The sequence below is a fragment of the Pagrus pagrus genome, assembly GCF_965226575.1.
Source record: "Pagrus pagrus genome assembly, chromosome: 13".
Taxonomy (NCBI): Eukaryota; Metazoa; Chordata; class Actinopteri; order Spariformes; family Sparidae; genus Pagrus; species Pagrus pagrus.
Genome location: NC_140197.1, coordinates 17,145,219 through 17,167,972, shown reverse-complemented (window position 1 = coordinate 17,167,972; position 22,754 = coordinate 17,145,219). Strand labels below are relative to the sequence as shown.

Genomic DNA, 22,754 nt, shown 5'->3' with positions numbered 1-22,754 from the left:
TTGTATTATTTGAAAAACAATCTAAAGCTCATTAATGATAAACACATTAGAAATAATTATTTGTTGTTTTTTTTACATTCCATATATGAAGCAAAATAATTTATTGCTCAAAAATATAAATAATAAAGTAAGTAATAAAAATAATTATTTGCTGCCCTAACTCTTCTCTTTTTTCCTTTTTTTCCACGTACATAAATTAACCCAGTTACCCTAGTTGAATTGGAACTACAGCAAGCATAACTACATTGACAGATGTGGTTTGGTACTGTGAATGTCCCAGAAGTGAGAAGAATGTCCCATAGTTCACTGCATGAAAAGAAACCTTTCTGCGCAAAAATATCAATAATTGATTACTTTCACTTCTGTGTTGATTAAGTATATTCATTAACATGAAAACAAAAGTGTCCCTCTCTTTATTTTAATTATCTGATTTTGTGGCTAGAGTAAGATCTTTTTTACAGACTAACATTACTCCTCAAATTGACCCAGTTGGTGTCAGCTTTTAGACTTCTTTTTTCAAACTGTTCAAACAGCAGTGACTGTTTATCATTAACAATTGGCACTTTACTCTTTCACTCTCGAGAGGAACCTTTGATTTGTATTTTCTTAAAGCTGAGTCTGCAACAGTTTTTAATGATGACTCATTATCTTATGATCTGCTGGGTCTTGTGCTGGCCTGCTGAGTGCTATCTTAGTTTCACCACATTAGAACAGTGTTCATCTATTTCTCACAAACATAAAGGCCTTTTTGATAGGCCTGCCTGGGACTTGGCGAGAAACAAGGACTCATGCATGTCACAAGGGATGGAACCGGTCTTGCTGATAAAACCTTAATCGGTATGTGGGTGTGTGTGTTTTACATGAGGAAGAGATGATCTTTAAAACACAGAAACTCAACCGTCTTCATGATATGACACATCTAACTTGTGCTCATCCAGTTTCCTTGAACTTAAGATAAAGTAACTGACATGGGTTTGACCAACACATTATAGTTTAATAAACACAATTTTCAACACTACAGAAGAAAACGCAGCCATAATTAAAGTACAAACATTATCAGTGAAGGCTCAAGACTGTCCTCATGAGACCACAGAGCCTTTCACTTCATCTTTTCAATGTTTCATCTATCCATCAGATACATTTAAATTCTCTTCATCTGCTATTAGTTCTATTACCATGCCAGACCGGTGCATAAGCATACAGTACATAACAATATGGTACAATTAATCAAAAGGTCAAGATTTGGGTGAAACACAACCCTTTTGAACTTTTGTTGTAATAAAATGCAGCTCATGCTGTTTTTGAAATATTTACAGGCAGGCAAAATCAATCCAAATGTCGTTCTAAGTTATTTACAACAGATGTTTCAAACAGTGCCATGTTGGTCAAAGTCTGCAGTTTTTTAGTCTCAGCAAATATTACGCCACCTTTATTGACAGAATCATTGCAAGCATTTTATCATGGTCACTTTGTCCCTCCCCTCAAAACCCACCCCTCCACACCAAAACAGCAACTGAGAATTGAACCTGAAAACTACTGTCACTGAATAGAAACAGCCAGCGTATAAAATAAAACCTTTCAGTGAAAGAAGACTGTCATAAAGATTGTCAATGATAAACATTTCTAATTAATATAAAAATAAATAAGACTTTTAATTGCATGGTCAAATAAACAAGTGCATGACATTTATTCTGGATTGTTGTTTTTTTGTTTTTTTTAATGCCTGTATTTTTTTAGTTGAACTTCTTTCATTACAAAAACACTTTTTGAATACCAGTGCTCCCGCTCCACAATGTCATGTAATTGCGACTTCATGAGACTTCATAAAATTCTAAGGCAGAAGCTGAAACAATTTTACAGTGGTAGGCAAAATTTGGTTAATGTCTTATTGCCCAAAAAACAATTAATAAAACAATTAATATTAAAAAACAGCAGAGCCCCAAAGCCCAATAACAACAATGACAATGTCTGTTGCAGCTTTCTGGTCTGTTGCTGCTTTCCAGTATGTTTATGTTTACAGGCCTGTTGATGTTTACGGGCCTGCCGATGTTTGCTGGTCTGTTGTTTGCTCCTGGTCTGTTGTTTGCTCCAGGTCTGTTGTTTGCTTCTGGTCTGTTGTTGCGTTGGTTCAATAAGTGCTTTTCCTCAATCACAATTAACAAGAACAGTCCAAGGCAAGCAAGGTTGCCCCATGTGTCTCTGATGTAGAAATCATCAGCGTTACTTTCAAAGCGGTTTCTGAGGTGTAACAGTGGCTGTTGGCCGTCTCTCACAGAAAACTCTCTGATCTGTCTTAACAGGTAAGTAGTTACCTGGTAGGTATGATCTGGATCATAAGGTGTCCCCTGATGTTCAGAAGTGTCATAATGCTGTGTGATGTACACTTGGTCTATCCTCTGCCCCTGGACTCTGATTATGATCCTGTCCCTATTTCCCCCCAAATATTCTCTTGGGGGATCGACAACATAATCAGGAAGTTGAATAGACGTGTCTTGATTGAGATTGCCAACAGTGTAGTATCGGTATCCCCAAGGAAGTGGGTCCAATAGCCTCTCATAGTTGCCGTAATGATGTGAGCCATAATCACTGTTTGGGTCAAAGGTCAGCTGTATGACATTGTTATTGTCTATGTCAACTGCGTTGGCAAACCAGTGGAGCAGCATAAGACTGTGCTTGGGCACTGATTGGCCAAAGTCAATTTTCTGCAATGCCTTGATTGACTTGAGCTTTTTGTGTGCAGCTGACACAGAGGTCAGGACAAGGAGCAGAGCTACACAACAACCGGTGACTCTTCCTGACATCTTCATCATCCTGTAAAGATATTTAAAATTTAATGCCCACATTATTCATTCATACTGTACCTTATCAATCCATACATGTATTTGTAACTAGAGATGCATCTAATTCTTATTTTCAAGATTTGATAAATCTATTTATAATATTTGTTCTTAATTTGCTGAATAGATAATTCTAGCACCTCACAGATAGGTTGACACATTTACTTGCCTGTCTAAACACAGTACTCAGGCAGTCATAGAAATACAGAAGCAGGTTTTGCTTCTTGTAACTATTCCTAGTCAGGTCAATATTCGAAAGGGATCCTAATGCCCTAAAACTGTCAAGTTAGTATTTTTTATACAGACTGTCAAAAATTAGCGATCAGAAAATAAGAGAGCTCACCTGCTTTCGTCTGCTGCCATCAAGCATCTGATCTTTGTGTTTGCGTTAGGGCGGGCAGGTAATGTTTACTTGTAAATGAAACTGAAACGTAGCAACGGTAGTGGTTACAGGAAGTTCAATAATAAATCTCTATGAATAAAACTTCCTTCTGTATATCAGAAAACAAAAGCAGTACTCCCTTTCAGTGTTTTATTGCAGTTTACCAGTCATGTGTCTGTAGAAATGCCAAAAGCTGATTCAGTTTCATTTACAATTTTTAGTAGAATGAGTGGTGTAAAGAGAGAAAGTAAAAAGAGTCATCTGGGATTTTTTTGACCGTGATGAAAAACTAGTCTGTGTAGGAACAAGTTTAATAGTGTTTTCTTTGGACTGCAGAATAAGGAGCAAGGAAATTTGTTGTAGTGCCTGCCTTATTATTGCCCCCACATTCCACTGGGCCAGTCTCCGTTCTAGACAATGCTTGTGTTTTCACCAGCTGTGCCAGGGCATGTTTCAGCAGACTCTCAGAAGCGCTCTCCGCTCTGCTCAACAGAGAACATGCACCGAGTGTATTTCTGACGAAAGCGGACCATAGCCGTGTCAAGCTGCACAGAGGACATTGAACCAGGCAGGAAGTCAGACAGTGGAACGGCAGAGTGCATCCAGTCAATTTTCAAAATAAAACACCCTGCGCAGACTCAGGCTCAACAGGCCAACAAAGTCAGAAATATTAATAAAAACACACTTATAACAGTCAAATAATGAAACGATTTAACTACATAGCCTACTCAACCACACCATCTGAGCAACTCAACAATATCAGGCAGGCATGAAGCTCTGCTCCTGAAACGCTCCCAGTGGGATATGAAGCCTTGTGGAGGACGGACCAAAACAGCGTTGCACTTGCCAGGTAACAGAGAAGCGCCCAGTGGAATCAAGGGGTTAGCCTGTATACACAGATCCATGTTTTATAGGCTGCATTATTATGCATTTTTTGCTACTTAACAAAATTCTTATTTTCATTGTAGTGTTGTTGTAATTTCCATTGAAGGCCATTGTTCAAACTTTACTGTCATGTATAAAGTTTATATTCTACTGCGAAATGGCCTCCCCCAGTACATATCAGTGTCACAACTCTTCTTTACCAAATTTGAGAAATCATTGAAAGTGTAGTGAAATATAGACAGGTATATTGTTGTCAGATTTGATTGTCTTGTTCACTTTAATGCAGCTATTGACCTAAAAAAAATCGTGGTGAATTTGGCATTTTTCCTTTATTGGCCAATACACAGAAGAATTTCCCAGAAGTTGTGGGTTGAGAAATGAGGATGAGCTGCAACAAAAGATCTCCTGATGGATTTGAAACAAGGATGTAGTGTTATTAGACCATTGGGTCACAAGGACGAACAGTTTTTGAAAAGTTATTAATTTATCCAAAATTTTCCCCTCCACGAAGGGTGATATTTTCAACTTTTTCTAAGCGTCTTAGTCAACCATTTTCCAACACCCCTTTTTCAGGACATTAGGTTTATTACAAAATCACATAATGCCAGCTTAAAGCAGATACCACCAGATACCAGTAGTAAGCACAACTCTTTGTGTGGCTCTGTGATTTTCTGTAAGAGGATAGTTAAAGTTGACACATTGAACTCGCGCTTGAGCTTTCTTGAATTTAAAATAATAATAAAAAACAATGACATGTGTCTGACTGAGACAAAATAGTTTAATAAAAACACAATTTTCAACACTACAGAAAAAAGATGTACTTGATGTACACTCATACATTATCAGTGAAAGCTGTCCTTTTCAGACCATAGAGCCTTTCACTTACTTGTTTCATTTATCCATCAGATAAATTTACAGTCACTTCATTTCTATTAGATACAGGATGAATTAACAGTCAGTCACTAATATATTAGATCAAACATTGTTTCATGTAGGAATCCTGACGCTTTATTACCACACCAGAGCACTGTGTTATCATACAATAAACGCCAGTCTCAGTACATTTGTAATGAAGAAAGATTTGTCCTGTTATTAACAAACTGGAATCTTGTAAATAGAGCTACAAAGCTCAACATTTCCAGATGTTATTTTGGGTGAAGAACACCCCTTGAACCCTCCTTCTAATAAATTGCAAAACTCTCTATGCTGTTTTTTTAATCTTTTTTTAAATTTTTTACAAGCAGGTTAAATCCATCCAAAGGTTCTTTGCAAGTATGTTCAACATTCTGTCGACCTATCCATTAGACAACATTTTGTGCCATGTTGGTCAGAGTCTACAGGTTTCAGCAAACTTTATGCCACCGTTATTCACTGATCACCACCTCCTGTCTTGGTGAGGAAGATGTGCTGATGCCTGAGCTTTCTTATTCTGATGCTGTAGTCTGAATAAAATTGAATGGACTGACTGGATCTCAGCCCCTCATGGCACACAGTTTATTTTTAACTTTGATCACAAGCATGGTGTCCTTGCCCCCTCCCCTTTATCCTGTCCTGTCCACACCAAAACAATGACAGAGAATTAAAACTGAACATTATTGAAACACTAAAATTTTAAGGCTGCGGCTGCAATGATTCTTCAGCGGTGGGCAAAAAAATTGCCAACACAAAATTTAGTAAAAATAAAATGAATGTTAAACAAAAGCAGATCACCAAAGCACAATTGCCATAATGTATTTGTCTGTTGTTGTTTTCCAGACTGTTGATTTCCACTCTGTAGCTGTTTTCTGGTCTGTAGTAGTTCTCCACTCTGTAGCTGTTTTCTGGTCTGTAGTTGTTCTCCACTCTGTAGCTGTTTTCTGGTCTGTAGTTGTTCTCCACTCTGTTGTTGCTTTCTGATCTGCTTTTTTTTGGTCTGTTGTTGCGTTTGTCCGATAAGTGCTTTTCATCTATCACGATAAACAAAAGCAGTCCAAGGCAAGCAAGGTTGCCCCATGTGTGTCTGATGTAGCCATCATTAGCGTTACTTCCAAAGCGGTTTCTAAGAGACACCAGTGGCCGTTGGCCATCTCTCAAAGTAAACGCTCTTATCTGTTTTAAGAGATTAACAGTGATCTGGTAGGTATGATCTGGATCATAAGGTGTCCCCTGATTTTCAGAAGTGTCATAATGCTGTGTGATGTACACCTGGTCTATTCTCTGCCCCTGGACTCTGATTATGATCCTGTCCATGTTTTCTCCCTCATACTCCATTGGGGGATTGACAACATAATCTGGAAGTTGAACGGATGTGTCTTGATTGAGATTGCCAACAGTGTAGTACAAGTATCCTCGCGGCAGGGGGTCCAACAGTCCCTCATAGTTGCCATAATGATGTGAGCCACAATCAACGTTTGGGTCAAAGGTCAACCTGATGTAATTGTTATTGTCGATGTTAACTGCGTTGGCAAACCAGTGGAGCAGCATAAGACTGTGCTTGGGCACAGATTGGCCAAAGTCGATTTTCTTTAAATCCTTGATCGACTTGAGCTTTTTGTGTGCAGCTGACACAGAGGTCAGGACAAAGAGCAGAGCTACAAAGCATCTTGTGACTCTTCTTGACATCTTCATGATCCTGTACAGATATTGAAAAAGTTAGTACTCACATTATTCATCTATATTGTACCCTCTCAATCTCTACCATGTTTGTAATTACATATGCCACTTAGGTTTATTTTCATGATCTGATAAATCTGTCTCATATTGTTAGTTCTTATGTTGATGAATCGATCATCCTAACACCTAATGGATAGGTTGACAAATTTTCTTGTCTGTCTAAATACAATACTCAGTCAGCCATAGGAACACTGAAACAGGTTTTGCTTCATGTTATTATCCCTCCTGCTCTTATTGACCAGTAAGAGTCGGGTAAGAATTAGGAAGGGATCCTATTGCGCTTCAAGTCATGTCAGTTGAAACAGTCTTTTATATATAGCCCAATATCGCCTATCACAAATTAGCCTCAAAAACATATCCTGATGCCTTTGATTCAGATTAAATCAATATTTCCACAGACGTCACTAAAGGGATAGTAAAACTGAGAAGAAAACCCTCACAAAGAAGACTTGAGATGCTTCACCAATCATCTGTAATATCACATAAATCTAAAACTACCAGTCAGAAAGTAAGGGAGCTCACCTGCGTTCTTCTGCAGCCGTCACGGATCTGATCTATGCGATCTGATCTCTGTGTTTATGTGAGTGCAGGCGGTTATTGTTTCCATGTAAATGAAACTTAAACAAGCATCGGGAGGGATTACAGGAGGTTTGATAGTGAGTGTATCCTTTGGACTTCCGGGTGTGGAACAAGGAAGTTTGCTATCGTGGCTGGCTTATTATTAGCCAGTATTTATTTATCAAAGAACTATTCGAAATCACAGGACATAGATGTTTTATAGACAGCATTTTCAGCATTTCTCCCTACTTGTATTGTTCTACTGTAAAATGTCCAGGCCTATTACATATGTGTCACAACTCATCCTCCCTAAATTTAAGAGATCATTACCTTTTAAAGTGGTGTAAAATATTCAGATTTTTATTTTTTTGTTCATTCTTGCCTAAAAGATTGGACAGTGTGCAGTATAATGTAGGATGAAGATTAGCTGCAACAAAAGACTTGAACCAAAGATGTGGTGGTTTTAGATGATCTTTCTATCCCTTTAAATAGTTATAGTACAAATTCTGGTGCAAAATAGTTAATATCTTATTTGTCTTTTGAGGACAAATAAGATTAAAAGACAAATAAGATTATTACTACATCACAAAATGCAAGTTCAACAATTTTCAATTTATAAGCAGTAAAAAACAATGTTGGACCAATACTCATTTGACCTTAAAGCATATACCACCAGATATCAGTAGTATCCTTAACTCTGTGTGGCTCTCCTGTAATTGTCTGCAGAATGAGCAAATTTAAAGTTGGCTTTATGATTTGATACATCAAACTTGCGCTCATCAGGTTTTCTTAAACTTGAATAAAAAAAACTGACATAGGCCTGACTGATACATAATAGTTTAATAAAGACAGTTTTCAACAATACAGAAAAAATACACAGCCATAATTGAATGATGGTCTTGTTGGTTTAATTTATCTTACATCCTCTTCATTTCTATCAGACACAAGATGAATTAGCAGTGAGTCACTAATATTACATTAGACATGTTACATGTTTTTATTATATTTTATTACATGCTTTATTACCACACTAGAGCAGTGTGCTATCATACAATAAATGCCATGTTTCCCAGTGCCAATACATTTGTAATAAAGACAAATCTGTCTTGATATTAACAAACTGCAATCTTGTAAACAGAGCTAACCTTCCTTCATGGTATAGTAAAATGTAAAATTATCATGCTGTTTTTGATCTCGTGATGTTTTGCAATTTTTTACAGGCAAGCAAAATCCATCCAAATGTTGGTCTAAGTTATTTACTGCAGATATATTTCAAACTGTGCCATGTTGGTCAAAGTCTGCGGGTCCAAGCAAACATTATGCCGCCTTTATTCACTGATCACCACCTCCTCTCTTGGTAAGGAAGATATGCTGATCACAGAGTTCATTACGATGGCCCTGTAGTCTGAATAAAATTGAAAGACTGTCTGAGTTAGACCTAAACTTTGAAGACTCTCAACCCCTTGTGGCACACAGTTTAAGATGGGTGATATAAAGTATTAGCCCTTTTAATCACAAGTATGTAGGCCTGGGCGATAAACCGAAAATTTACCTATACCGAAATTTACAACGATAACCGACGTCATTTTGCCCATGTCGGTATATTCAGTGTTTAAAAAAAAAAAAAAAAAAGTCGTTTTATGTCTTGTTTGGCTGTGTGTGTAGGTAGGCTACCAGTATGTTCATGTGTAACTGTTGCCAAAATGCAACCTCGGCTTATTTTGTGAATGAACACGAGTCAAACCTTTGTGTAAAAGCATAATTTCGACGAAAAAGCCACTTTTAAGATTCACCGTAGTTTCGTTTCCAGGTCAAACTCATTTACAATGCGTCGATCCCCGAGTGCAGCGTAACATGAAGGAGAAAGCTCCATGTTACATCGGGGATCAGGGATCAGGGATCGACGCATCTCGACTGGCAGGATGGCTAAGCTAACGTGAGTTGTTCAAAAACCTTATTTTTAGCAAACTTTGTGCACACAAACGATGTTCTCAGTGCTCGTGTTCATGTGTAGAGACCCTGGTGATGCTACGAGCAAAGTTTCATGTTGTGTCGAGTCTTCTTAGTGTTTTAAAAATAGCGATTTTGATGCTACAGAAAAGTTGACCCGTGCACCTCCATTGTAAATGAGTTTGACCTGGAAACGAAATTACGGTGAATCTTAAAAGTGACTTTTTCAGTTCTGGAGGAAACATTGTTACATGCCTCAGATCCTGCCTGAAACCTGAAATGGTAAACATGCTAGTGTTTCTTAGCAAGAACCTGGAGTAAACACTAGTGTGTAGAGTAGAGTGATCACATGCAGCCATGAGTCAGGGGATTTTTTACTTATCGTTCATTTATCGTTATCGAGGTGAGTTGCTCAATATATCGTGATATTGATTTGAGGCCATATCGCCCAGCCCTACAAGTATGTTAGCATTGCCCTACACCTCTCAAACCCCTCCTGTCCACACCAAAATAGTGACAGAGAATTGAAACTGAAAACCACTGACACTCAATAGAAACTGCCAGCATTAGAAACAACTGCAACTGAACAGAGACCGACATGAAGAAAAAGAGCCAAAGATTGTCATTTAAAAACACATCAGAATGCAAAAATGTCAAAATAGAATAATTTAATAAGATTTTAAATGCATGGTCGGGAAGTAAACTAGTGTGTCACGTTCATTTTGTATTGAAAGTTCTGATTGTTTTATTTTTCAGTTGAACTTTCGATACAAGTGTTTCACTGTTTCCTATAGCAGCTCAGGAAAAGGGCTTTGTTCTACTTGTAAATACTATGAAGTCCCTGTCCCTGTGGTTGGTGTGTCAACCTAAGACACAGGCACCAAAACGCAGTAGAAACTCTTAGCTTACTTTTGATCATCTGCCCTGCTAGTCATCGCCAGTGATTGACGTCTTTCACTGTTCCGGTTGCTCATTTTTAAAGTGGAAAGTAAACGGACAACCGTTCATTTGAGCTCAGTGGAGCGGACAGCTCCACGAGGTCATGTAATTCCGACTTGATGACATTTCATAAGATCAGTGGCTGCAATATTTTTGAGGTGTCTTACAAAATTATTGCAAAAGCAATGCCCAAAAAAATTATTAATGCTAAAATAATTATTAAAAAACAGCAAAGCCCCAAAGCACAATAACCACAATGACTATGTCTGTTGTAGCTTTCCGGTCTGTTGTTGCTCTCCAGTATGTCGATGTTTACGGGGCTGTCGATGTTTACGGGCCTAATGACGTTTACCGGTCTGCTGTTTGCTTCTGGTCTGTTGTTTGCTTCTGGTCTGTTGTTTGCTCCTGGTCTGTTGTTTGCTTCTGGTCTGTTGTTTGCTTCTGGTCTGTTGTTGCGTTGGTTCAATAAGTGCTTTTCCTCAATCACAATAAACAAGAACAGTCCAAGGCAAGCAAGGTTGCCCCATGTATGTCTGATGTAGAAATCATCAGCGTTACTTCCAAAGCGGTTTCTGAGGTGCAACAGTGGCTGTTGGCCGTCTCTCACAGAAAACTCTCTGATCTGTCTTAACAGGTAAGTAGTTACCTGGTAGGTATGATCTGGATCATAAAGTGTCCCCTGGTGTTCAGAAGTGCCATAATGCTGTGTGATGTACACTTGGTCTATCCTCTGGTCCTGGACTCTAATTATGATCCTGTCCCTGTTTCCCCCCAAATACTCCCTTCGGGGACTGACAACATAATCTGGACATTGAACGGACCTGCCTTGATTGAGATTGCCAACAGTGTAGTACCGGTATCCTGGAGGCAGTGGGTCCAACAGCCTCTCATAGTTGCCGTAACGATGTGAGCCATAATCGCTGTCTGGGTCAAAGGTCAGCTGTATGACATTGTTGTTGTCTATGTCAACTGTGTTGGCAAACCAGTGGAGCAGCATAAGACTGTGCTTGGGCACAGATTGGCCAAAGTCAATCTTCTTTAAATCCTTGATTGAATTTAGCCTTTTGTGTACAGCCGACACAGAGGTCAGGACAAGGAGCAGAGCTACACAGCAACCGGTGACTCTTCCTGACATCTTCATCCTGTATAGATATTCGGAAAAAGTTAATGCTCACATTATTCAACCTTACTGTACATTCTCAATCCATTAGGGGTGTCAGGATTCGATTTGATTTTTTAGACCATTGCAGAACATCTCTACTTTTTACTGGTGGCTTTTTGCAGGTTTAGGGTTAGGCAAGTCTAAAATAAAGATTTCAGAGTTTAACAAAAAATGTCACCACTGGAATTCAGCGATAAACAACAAAAGATAGAAATTCAAAGTTTGGTTTCTTAAATCTGTACGGAGTAAACCCTCTTCCCATACAATAAATGAAGGATCTCAAAAATAAACCCAACATCTCAGACGCTGTCAGACTAAACTGGTACCAGTCAGTTGATCGTGTTTGTGCACACAGTATTTTATCTGGAAGTGCACCTGCAGGCGAAAGGTAAGCTAGTTGTGTTGTCTTTTTAATTCAGAATCAAAATCGTGACACCCCTACAATCCATACCATGGGTCTGTAATTAGTGATGCAGCTAATGATTATTTTTAAGATTTGATAAATCTGTCTTAAAATATTTGTTCTTATTTTGATAAAATGGGTCATTCAAACATTAACGGATAGGTTGACACATTTTCCTGTCAGTTTTTAAAACAGTATTCAGGTTAGAATTGGGAAGGGATCATAATAAAGCTACAAGTCAAACCAGTCAAAATTGGCCTCAAGGAGCTTCACTGTCCATACGTACAATATCCTTAGACCCCTGATTCGGATTAACACCAATACAAACATTTGTGTATCTTCCCAGTTACAATCTTTTCGTACAAAGTTTCCACAGGGAACATTAAAGGGATGGTAGCACAAATGCAGAGAACCCTCACTAAGAAGACCTGAGATGCTCCACCAGTCATGTGTAATAATGTCATCGTAAATCAAACACTTGTGATCAGAAAATAAGAGTACTCACCTGCATTCGTCTTCTGCCTTCACGAATCTGATCTGTTTGAGCTGACTGCTGCTTTTATGTGAGAGCTGCACTTAATGTTTCCCCATACACGAAACTGAAACCAGCTTTGCTAATGGTAACAGGGAAGTTCAGTAATAGAGCTGTATAGATGAAACTTGATTCTGTAATATCCTGACATGGGTCTGACTGATGCACTATAGTTTATTGAAACACATCATTCTTAGCGCTACAGAAAGAATACACAACATCAAATGAAGTACACTCTGGTTTTATTTAAAGCATATACATTATCAAGGCAGGTTGTCCATATCAGACCACAAAGCTTCTCCTTCGATTTCATTTATCCATCAGATCAATTTACATTCTCTTCATCTCTATCAGACACAGGATGAAACATGAAGCTTTACCATACCAGAGCAGTAGACTATCATATACAATTAAAATACATTTGCCCAGTTCACATACTTTTGTAATAAAGAAGAATTTTTGCTGTTAAAAAACAGCTATTTTGCAGACATCCCTTAATGGTATAATGCTAATATAGTCATCTTGGTTGTGATCTTTTTTATGTTATTGTAGTTTTCCCAGGTATTTTCCAGAAAGTGATTTTATGAGGTCACCGTGACTTTGACCACCAAAATCTAATCAGTTCATCCTTGAGTGGATGCTAGTGTCACATTTGAAGACATTTACTCAAAGCGTTCCTGAGATATTGCCTCCATGAGAATGGGACAGACGAACAGAACTATTGTTATTATAAAAATTGTAAATGCGTCATCTAAAAATAGTGTTGCATTCATTCTGGATTAGAAGTTTGGATTTTTTTAATGTGCATTTAAGGTTAATGTGCAGGTTTTCGAATACAAGTGTTTCATTACGAGTGTTTCCTTTTTTAGTTTAGAATTTGTTTTTAATGCCAAAATAGTAATAGTAAATAAGTCACATTCTTGGTTCCTTATGTAACTGCCTGATTCACTGTTCCCAACAACAAGTCATGCTAGTTTCATGGCCCTCATTATCCTTGTAAAACAACAGCATCGCACCTTGGTTTGGACAATATCTAGAAACACTGGTCTCCCTTATTTCTTCTCATCTCTTGTTAAAAAAAATTAAGGAAAAAACTATTAATGCAATAATGATGACACAGCAGATCAGCAAAACATCACAATCATTTTGTCTGTTTTGCGGTCTGTTGTTGCTTTCTGGTTTGTTGTTGCTTTGGTTCGAGGAGTGCTTTTCATTGATCACAATAAACAAGAATAGCCCAAGGCAAGCAAGGTTGCCCCATGTGTGTCTGATGTAGACATCATCAGCATTGCTCCTAAAGCGGTTTCTGAGGCTCAACAGTGGCCGCTGGCCATCTCTCACAGTAAACGCTCTTATCTGTCTTAAGAGATTAACAGTGATCTGGTAGGTATGATCCGGATCATAAGGTGTCCCCTGATATTCAGAAGTGTCATAATGCTGTGTGATGTACACCTGGTCTATTCTCTGCCCCTGGACTCTAATTATGATCCTGTCCATGTTTTCTCCCTCATACTCCATTGGGGGATCGACAACATAATCTGGAAGTTGATTGGACGTGTCCTGATTGAGTTTGCCAACAGTGTAGTACCGGTATCCTCGAGGCAGCGGGTCCAACAGTCCCTCATAGTTGCCGTAATGATGTGAGCCATAATCTCCTCTGTCTGGGTCAAAGGTCAGCCGCATGACGTTGTTGTGGTTGATGTCAACTACGTTGGCAAACCAGTGGAGCAGCATAAGACTGTGCTTGGTCATTGTTTGGCCAAAGTTGATTTTCTTTAAATCCTGGATTGAATTGAGCTTTTTGTGTGCAGCTGACACAGAGGTCAGGACAAGGAGCAGAGCTACACAGCAACCGGTGACTCTTCCTGACATCTTCTTCATCCTGTATAAATATTGAAAAAGTTATTGCTCACATTCATCCATACATGTGTTAATGACTAGAGATGCACTTAATGATTATTTTAACTCTGATGAATAGGTCATTCTACACCTAGGATAGGTTGACAATTCTTAACATGTTTTTTAAAACAATAGACAGACCACTATATATAAGCATGGAAACAGGTTTTACACCTTATTTTTAAGAAGGGACCTAACACCAGTGTAAGAGAGAGGGGGGCCAAAATTCACAGTCCTCTTGCTGTACTGACTACCTTCCAAAGTAAGTCGTTTTAGCAGCCCACATTCTCTTTTAGTAGCTCCACAGACATTGTTGGAGGGATAGTAACACAAAGAGGAGAGAACTCTCACAAAGAACACAAGTTAAATGCTTCATTTATCGTGTGAAATAGTTTCATGGTAGATCAAAAGCTATTAAACATAAAATAAGACGGCTCACCTGGGTCTGCTGTTGTCAAATATGCGATCTGTTTGAGCTGATCTCTGTTTTTGCGCGTGAGCAGGCAGTTACTGTTTCCATGTAAATGAAACTTAAACAGAGCAGGAAGTTGGGTAATACATCTGTTTTGACAAGACCTCCCTCTGTATTCAAGAAAAGAAAACTAGTAGTTCCTTTCAGTGTTTGTTGGGGTTTACCAGACATGTGCCTGTAGAAATGCAAAAAGCTATAGAACAAAAACTAGTTTGTGCAGGTCAGGGTTTGACAGTGAGTGTTTCCTCTGCAGTGCAGGGGGAGAAACAGGGAGATATATACTAGTGCATTATAATAATACAAAAATAAATACTGACTTTTCATTTTTGTTGTTTATCACTGATGAAGTTCAAATTGTAGTACATGTTTGATAGGCAGCATTTTTATACCTTTTTTTCCACTACTTTTCTAAATTCTAATTTTCATTGTAGTGTTGTTGTGATTTCCATTGAAGGTCATTGTTCAAAACTTAACTATCATCTTATATTTACCATTAGTGTCTTATTAAATAGTAAAGTGTATGTTCTAGGTATTTTTCCTTTATTGGATATACACAAGAGTTTGCCAGAAATTCTGGGTTGAGAGATACGAGGATGACTGCAACATTACATGTCAAGGATCAGACTAGTAGGTCACAGAACACCCATTTTTTAAGTTAGTACTGAATATTTTCATCCTTTTTTAAAAGTTCTTTGTACAAATTCTGGTGCAAAATAGTTGGAATAATCGTATTGTCTTTTGAAGACGAATATATTTATTACTATGTCACAAAATGCCAGTTCAACAATTGTCAAAATACAGTATAAGAAGGTTAAAGGAATAGTTCACTCTAGAACGAAATTCAGTCATTATCGACTAACCCTCATGCTGATGAGAAGTCCCGTGTAGTTTCTTATTCCTCAAAGTGCAGCTGGAGACGCGCGGGAAGTACCCTCCTGCAGCAAAAATCCATATAACGGGCGTAAATGGTGTCCGAGACGAAAAGGTCCATAAAACTACACAAAAACTTGGTAATATTCCTCCATACTGCTCGTCCGCTGCAATCGAAGTGTCCTGAAGTGGCGACATCCAGAGTTTACTCGAAACTACGTCATTTAGTACATTTTTCTAGCCTAAACAGTCACTATGCCCCCACAGCCGTTTGCACTACGGAAGCTGCGCCAGACAAGATCAACAGAACTCACGATAGATACACACCGGTATTTACATCCAGCTGTGAGTTTCAAATCACTAGTGCAGGCAGATCCCTCTTGTGTTTTTGTGTTGCTCGGTCACTCACAACAGGATGTAAATACCGGTGTGTATCTATTGCGAGTTCTGTTGATCTTGTCTGGCGCGGCTTCCGTAGTGCAAGCGGCTGTGAGGGAGACTCGCGTGCACGCGGGAGCGTGCCTCCAGGCAGATATAGTATAGTGACTGTTTAGGCTAGAAATATTTACTAAATGACGTCGTTTCGAGTAAACACTGGATGTCGCCACTTCAGGACACTTCGATTGCAGTGGGCGAGCAGTATGGAGGAATATTACAACGTTTTTGTGTAGTTTTATGGACCTTTTCGTCTCGGACACCATTTACGCCTGTTATATGGATTTTTGCTGCCGGAGGGTCTCCAGCTGCCCTTTGAGGAATAAGAAACTACACCTGACTTCTCTTCAGCATGAGGGTGAGTCAATAATGACTGAATTTCGTTCTAGAGTGAACTCTTCCTTTAATTGACAATTCCATCTTGTGCTCATACATGTTTCTTGAACTTAAAAAATACTTACATTGATCTGACTGATGCATCAGAATTTAATAAACATTCACAATTTTTAACACAACAGAAAGAATATAAAACCATAGGCTAAGTAAGATACTGTTTCATTTTAGCTCAATTTAAATTATCTTCATCTCTATCAGACACAGGACAAATTAGCTGTGAGTCGTTCGTATTAGACTAGACATTGTTTCATGAATGAAGCCCGGAGCTTTATTACCATGTTAGAACAGTGCATCATCAAGTACAATATAAGTCACTTCACCCAGTTAACAAACTTTTGTAGAAGAAGTCTTTCCATCATGGTGCCATAACATTTAAAACTGACTTCCTGTTTTCATTTTTTAGCCCTTATAACGCACTGTGTTATTCAATCTTTACTGAACAATATACACAAAAAAAGCTAATGTGGTGCACAATAAAATCAAACGTGGTGGCAAAACAAAGCATACAACAGAACAGCCCCTGGGCCTTTTTCAGGGTAACTGAGGTGTTCTTAAAGTCTGATTCTGTTTCCAGTCAAAAGAGGTACACTGGTTTTGTGGACCATTCTTGGTTTGGACAATATCTAGAAACATTGCCCTCATTTCTTGTCATCTTTTACAAAGAAAAGATGCCAAATTAAGATAAATAAAAGAAACCAAAGAATGAGAGTCTGGACAGTATGACCATTCTGAGCACTTTTTTTTGACCAACGTTGCGTCTTGTATGTGCGTATCTTTGTGGAGGACTTTTCCTCGATCACAATAAACAGCAGCAGTCCGAGGCAAGCTAGGTCACCCCATGTGTGTCTGATGCGACTTAACTGGAAATCATCAGCATTCCTTCCAAAGCGGTTTCTGAGTAGCAACAGTGGCATTTGGTTTTCTCCTACAGAAAAGTCTCTGATCTGTCTTAAGAGGTTAGTAGTGACCTGGTAGGTATGATTTGGATCATAATGCTGTGTGATGTACACTTGGTCTATCCTCTGCGACGCTTCTCGTCCTGTGTTCCGCTTCCAGACTCTAACGATGATCCTGTCCTTGTTTCTCCCCTCGTACTCCCTTGGGGAGTTGACAACATAATCTGGAAGTTGCATGGACTGATTGTATTGATTGAGTTTGCCAACAGTGTAGTACTGGTATCCCCAAGGCAGTGGGTCCAACAGTCGCTCATAGTTGCCGTAATGATGAGAGCCATAATCACTGTTTGGGTCAAATGTCAACCCGATGACATCGTTACTGTTGATGTCAACTGCGTTGGCAAACCAGTGGAGCAGTATAAGACTGTGCTTGGACACAGCATGGCCAAAGTCGATTTCCTTCAAATCGTTGATTGAATTGAGCCTCTTTACAGTTGGGATCATCATCCTGTATAGATATTTAAAAAGTTATTGCTCGCATCATTCATTCATACATTCTGTTGAAAATCTGAAAATTGCCTTATTTCCTTAGCCATTTTCAGTTTCATCTTTACAGTTTATTTTTTCATTTTGTGCATTTCTATTCAAGCTTTCGAATCTCAAATTTTATTTACTTTATATTTCCAAATTATCATTTTACATTTTAAATTTGATTTTTAAATGTCCTTTTTCTTATGTTTAATTTCACCATGATTATTATATACACACACCCATATTTATAGCTTAACAATTAACAGGCCAATGGTTACTTTTAATCATTAATCTATGTTTGTAGCCAATAGTTAACTCGTAAGATCTGGGGGTGGATGGAGAAACAAGATTGATTCCAAGCTCGGCAGTCTGTGCATTTCTGCTTGATATTAGAAAAGATTGATTGTGTTTCTGGCCAAACATGCAAAATAGTTGTTACACCTGTGGCCGTGAGCATTTTCCGCATCCAGTAAAGTTTAACCAGACTTTTGAGTGCCTTGTCATCAGAGCAGGGTAGGGCTGGGCGATATGGCCAAACTGTTATCACAATATGTTTTTTTTTATATGGATGGGTGCCGATAATTATCATGAGTTACAGTATATTTAACAATAATAATGTTGAATTGACAGTTTTAAGAGTATTCTCCTTAGGACAGAACCCAAAACAAACCAGGCTAATTATGGTTTATAAAATACAATTATTTATTGTCAGAATGAATAGATGACAAACATTCAGCAGAACCAACCAACCAAATGGCTATATGTTAAACACTGAATAAATAAGATGATGAATCGTTGATTAAACATTAATTAAAGAAAATACAATAAAAAGGTACATGTTGAGGATGATTATGCTACTGTATTCTTTGAATATTGCACATTCTTGAGCTTGCAGGTAGTTGTTCAGTTCAGCTTTAATGCCTCCTGTTCTGTAAGAACTGATGTGGTTCGGATGTGCAACCAGACCACATATCAGCGGTGACATCTCTGAGCTGCTCATCCAACTTTACCCTTCACTCTCTAATGGTGGTCTGTCCTTTGTCAGACTTCAGGTAGCCGAACTATTTCCAAATAACTGAAGTGGTATGACCTTTCTTCGGTACAATTTCTTCATCTTCCTCAGTTTCCTTACACTCATTCTTGTATCGGCTAAACACACAGGTGGTCACCATCATTCTGAGTTGTTGTGAGTGGGAGGGGCCGGAAACATGCATCAACCACATGCATTTGTTTTTCTGCTGTGTGATTGGCTGTTGGTGCAGTGTTTTCTAGATAGAGGAAAACGGACTCAAAAACTAACTGTATCTAAAATAAATGTCATAAATTTATCAGCGTTATCGTGGAAAATGTTATCATGAAAATGATCGAGATCGTTTTATCGCCCAGCCCTAGAGCAGGGTCTCTGTGTCTGTCTGCATGCAGGCTGACAGAGCTGCCCTGCTTGAGTTAGTATTTCAGGAAATTCAGTCTGTCAGCACAATGTTTCCTTGTTGAGTTTGTGTGAGAGGGATAGTTACACAAAGGGGGAGATCACTCACAAAGAAGATTTCATTTAAATGCTTCGCCAATCATGTGACATAGTGTGAGGATAAATCTAAAACTAGCGATTATAAAATGAGATCTCACCTGCGTTCTGTCGGCTGCCGTCAAGTATCTGATCTGCGTGTTTTTGTGAGTGCAGACAGTTACCGTTCCCCTGTAAACGGAACTGGAACAAGCAATGCTGGTTCCAGGAAGTTTGATAGTGCATGTGTTGGATAAACTCTCCTCTGTACTCATTTGCCCTTATTGGACAATATGCAGTAGAGTGTGTCAAGTGTTATGGGTTTAGAGATGAGGCTGAACCACAACTATAAATCTCCAGCTGGATTTGAACCAAGGACGTAGTGGTTTTTGACTGGGTCAACAGGATGCCCACTGTCTGGTTTGTTTTTTAAAGGTTAATACTGACCTATCCAATATTTCACCATTCATAAAGGGCTATATTTTCATCTTTTTGTAGTCTTAGTGCAATAATGGTGTTAAATGGCCAGAACTTGTTTTAAAGACTCCCACTACAAGACGTATGAGATTATTACTTTTTACAAATACCAGGTCAGCAGTTGTCAGAATACACCCATCAGCCACAACATTAAAAGGAGTAACAGTTGAAATGAGTGAAATTGATCATCTCGTGAAGTTACAATGCTCTGCTTGGAAACCTCAGCGCCCATTTTTCTTTTTACTTAAAAAATAACACTGACATGAGTCTGAATGACACTGATTATAGTTGTAATAAACACAATTTTCAAAACAACAGAAAGAATACAAACAATCAAAATACAGCTCTGTTTTATTTAAAGCTAATACATTATCAGTGAGGGATGTCCCACTCATCTGTTTTGTTAATCCATCAGAGCAGTTTACATTCTCTTTATCTTTATCAGACACAGAATGAGCTGTGAGTCAGTATTATTAGATTTGACATTACTGAATAAGGAAGCTTGGAGCTTAATTACCATGCCAGAGCAGTGCATTATCATACAATACAATACATTTTGCAATATTTTTTTAATAAAGACAAACTTTTCCAGTTATTTATAAAATCCATCCAAATGTTCAAAGTTATTTACAGCAAATGTCTTAAATAGTGCCATGTTGGTCAAATTCTGAAGGTTCAAGAACACATTAAACCACCCTAATTCACTGATAACCACCTCCTCTCTTGGTGAGGAAGATGTGCTGATGTCTCAGTTTTTAATCTGGTCCTGTAGTCTGAATAAAGTTGAATGACTGACTGGATAGGACTGAATCCCTGAACACTCTAAACCCTTTGTAGCACGCAGTATGAGATGGTTGATTTAAAGTATTTGGTTTCTCATCACATGTTATACTGAGGCTGTATCTCAGTCTTCACTGAGTCAACATTCCCCAAAAGCTAATGAAGCACACAAAAAGTATTATGACAAAACAAAACAAAAGCACTAGCCCCTTACCAACCGGGGGTTCAGAGTTGTACTGACTGCCTGATTCTCTAAACCTGCTTGCTCCACCATCAACCCAAAGATTTTGTCTGTTTTCTGGTCTGTTGTTTTGTTGATTAAAGATGTATCTTTCCTGGATCACAATAAACAAGAACAGTCCAAGGCAAGCAAGGTTGCCCCATCTGTTTCTGATGGAGAAATTATCAGCGTTACTTCCATAGTGGTTTCTGAGATACAACAGTGGCATTTGGTTTTCTCCCACAGAAAAGTCTCTGATTTGTCTTAAGAGGCTAGTAGTGACCTGGTAGGTATGATCTGGATCATAAGGTGTTGGCAGATTGTCAGAAGGGTGATAATGCTGTGTGATATACACGTAGTCTATCCTTTGCCCCTGGACTCCAATTATGATCCTGTCCCTGTTCCCTCCCTCGTACTCCCTTGGGGGACTGACAACATAATCTGGAAATCGCACAAATGTGTTTTGCTTGAGATTGCCAATAGTGTAATAACGATATCCCCAAACCGGGTTCACCAGCCTCTCAAAGTTGCCGTAATAATGTGAGCCATAATCACTTTCCGGGTCAAAGGTTAGCCGTATGACATCATGATTGTCGATGTCAACTGCGTTGGCGAACCAGTGGAGCAGCATAAGAGTGTGCTTAGGCACAGATTGGCCAAAGTTGATTTTCTTCAAGTCGTTGATTGAATTGAGCCTTTGCACAGCTGACACAGAGGTCAGGACAAGGAGCAGAGCGACACAGCAACTGGTGACTCTTCCTGACATCTTCTTCATCCTGTATAGATATTTAAAAAGTTAATGCCCAAATTATTTCTCTATACTGTACATTCTTAAAATCCACAGTCCTTGTTCTGTGCCAAAATGTATTACAAAGTTATCTGAAATTAAGATGAGGATTTAGCAGCCTGTGTTAAATCAATACTATGTACTGTAGGATTTGTCAGTTGCTGTTTGAAAACACACCATTCAAAGTAGCAGTAAGGTTTCCTGGAGAAAGATGGTTGATTGTTGAATCTCATAACCAGTTCTTCAAATATCAACAGTTGGAGTTGCTGAGCCACCAACCAAAAGCAGCTTTGTTCAAATACCAATGCTTTCAGTTGGGGAGGCACCAACATCATTCGTTGGCATTTGACGACTTGGGACGGAGACTCACCAATCAACCATTTTTCTCCAGAATCACGGACACCAAGAAATGTCCAGAACACAGCAAAATAATAAGAAATTACAGACAGACTGCAGGGTCTCAGCAGGTACAGGTGCAGCCACATGCTTCTCGTGGGTCATAAGCGATGATCGAGAAGGATTTCTTTTCTATGAGTCTATAGATTGTTTTTTTGGGGGAAAATCCTGCATAGTGTTTAATCCAATCAAGTGAATATCTTACAAAGTTGGTCTTTTTTTACAAAACTGCTTCACACTGAAGCCTTGGGTTAAATGCTTCACCAATAATAGGAAATAATGTCATGGTAAATCAAGAAAATAAGAGAGCTCACCTGCGTTAGTGGCGCCGTTCGATGTATGATCTGTATTTGACTTGGTAGGCGTAACTCTTTTGTTTCCCAGTAAATGAAACTAGCATAACTGGCATTTCTGGTGACTGCAGCAAGTTTTATGATACTCTATGATACAAACTTTCCTTCTGTATTTAAGAGAATGAAAGTGGTACTCCATTTCCGTGTTTGTTGGGGTTTACCAGCACATGTGCCTGTAGAATTGCAAAAGACGTTTTCTTGAAAAAATTATTATTATGTGCAGTTTTTAATGGAATGATTCTGAAAAGAGAGGAGTAATGAGTGAGTCATCTGGTAATCTTATGATCAAGGTTAGGACAGAAACTAGTCTGTGCAGGTAGTGTAACCTTTAGACCACAGGGTGTGGAACAAGGAGATTTGTACTAGTGCCTGGCTTATTATTAGACCTTATTCACTTATCACAGATCGGTTTGTAATTGCAGTACATACATGCTTTAA

General features: G+C 38.6%; 1 protein-coding gene and 1 long non-coding RNA gene across 5 annotated transcripts in view; one reads left to right on the top strand and one right to left on the bottom strand.

Annotated features, from left to right (window-relative positions):
• The window catches only part of septin9a (septin 9a), an 87,784-nt gene that overhangs the window by 37,656 nt on the left and 27,374 nt on the right, over window positions 1-22,754 (top strand). The gene's annotated exons all lie outside the window — the stretch shown is intronic.
• Window positions 12,526-14,720, bottom strand: LOC311268252. The gene is made up of 2 exons (XR_014623953.1): window positions 14,639-14,720; window positions 12,526-14,182 (listed from the first exon to the last, which is right to left on the bottom strand). It is a non-coding gene; the product is annotated as an uncharacterized lncRNA (long non-coding RNA).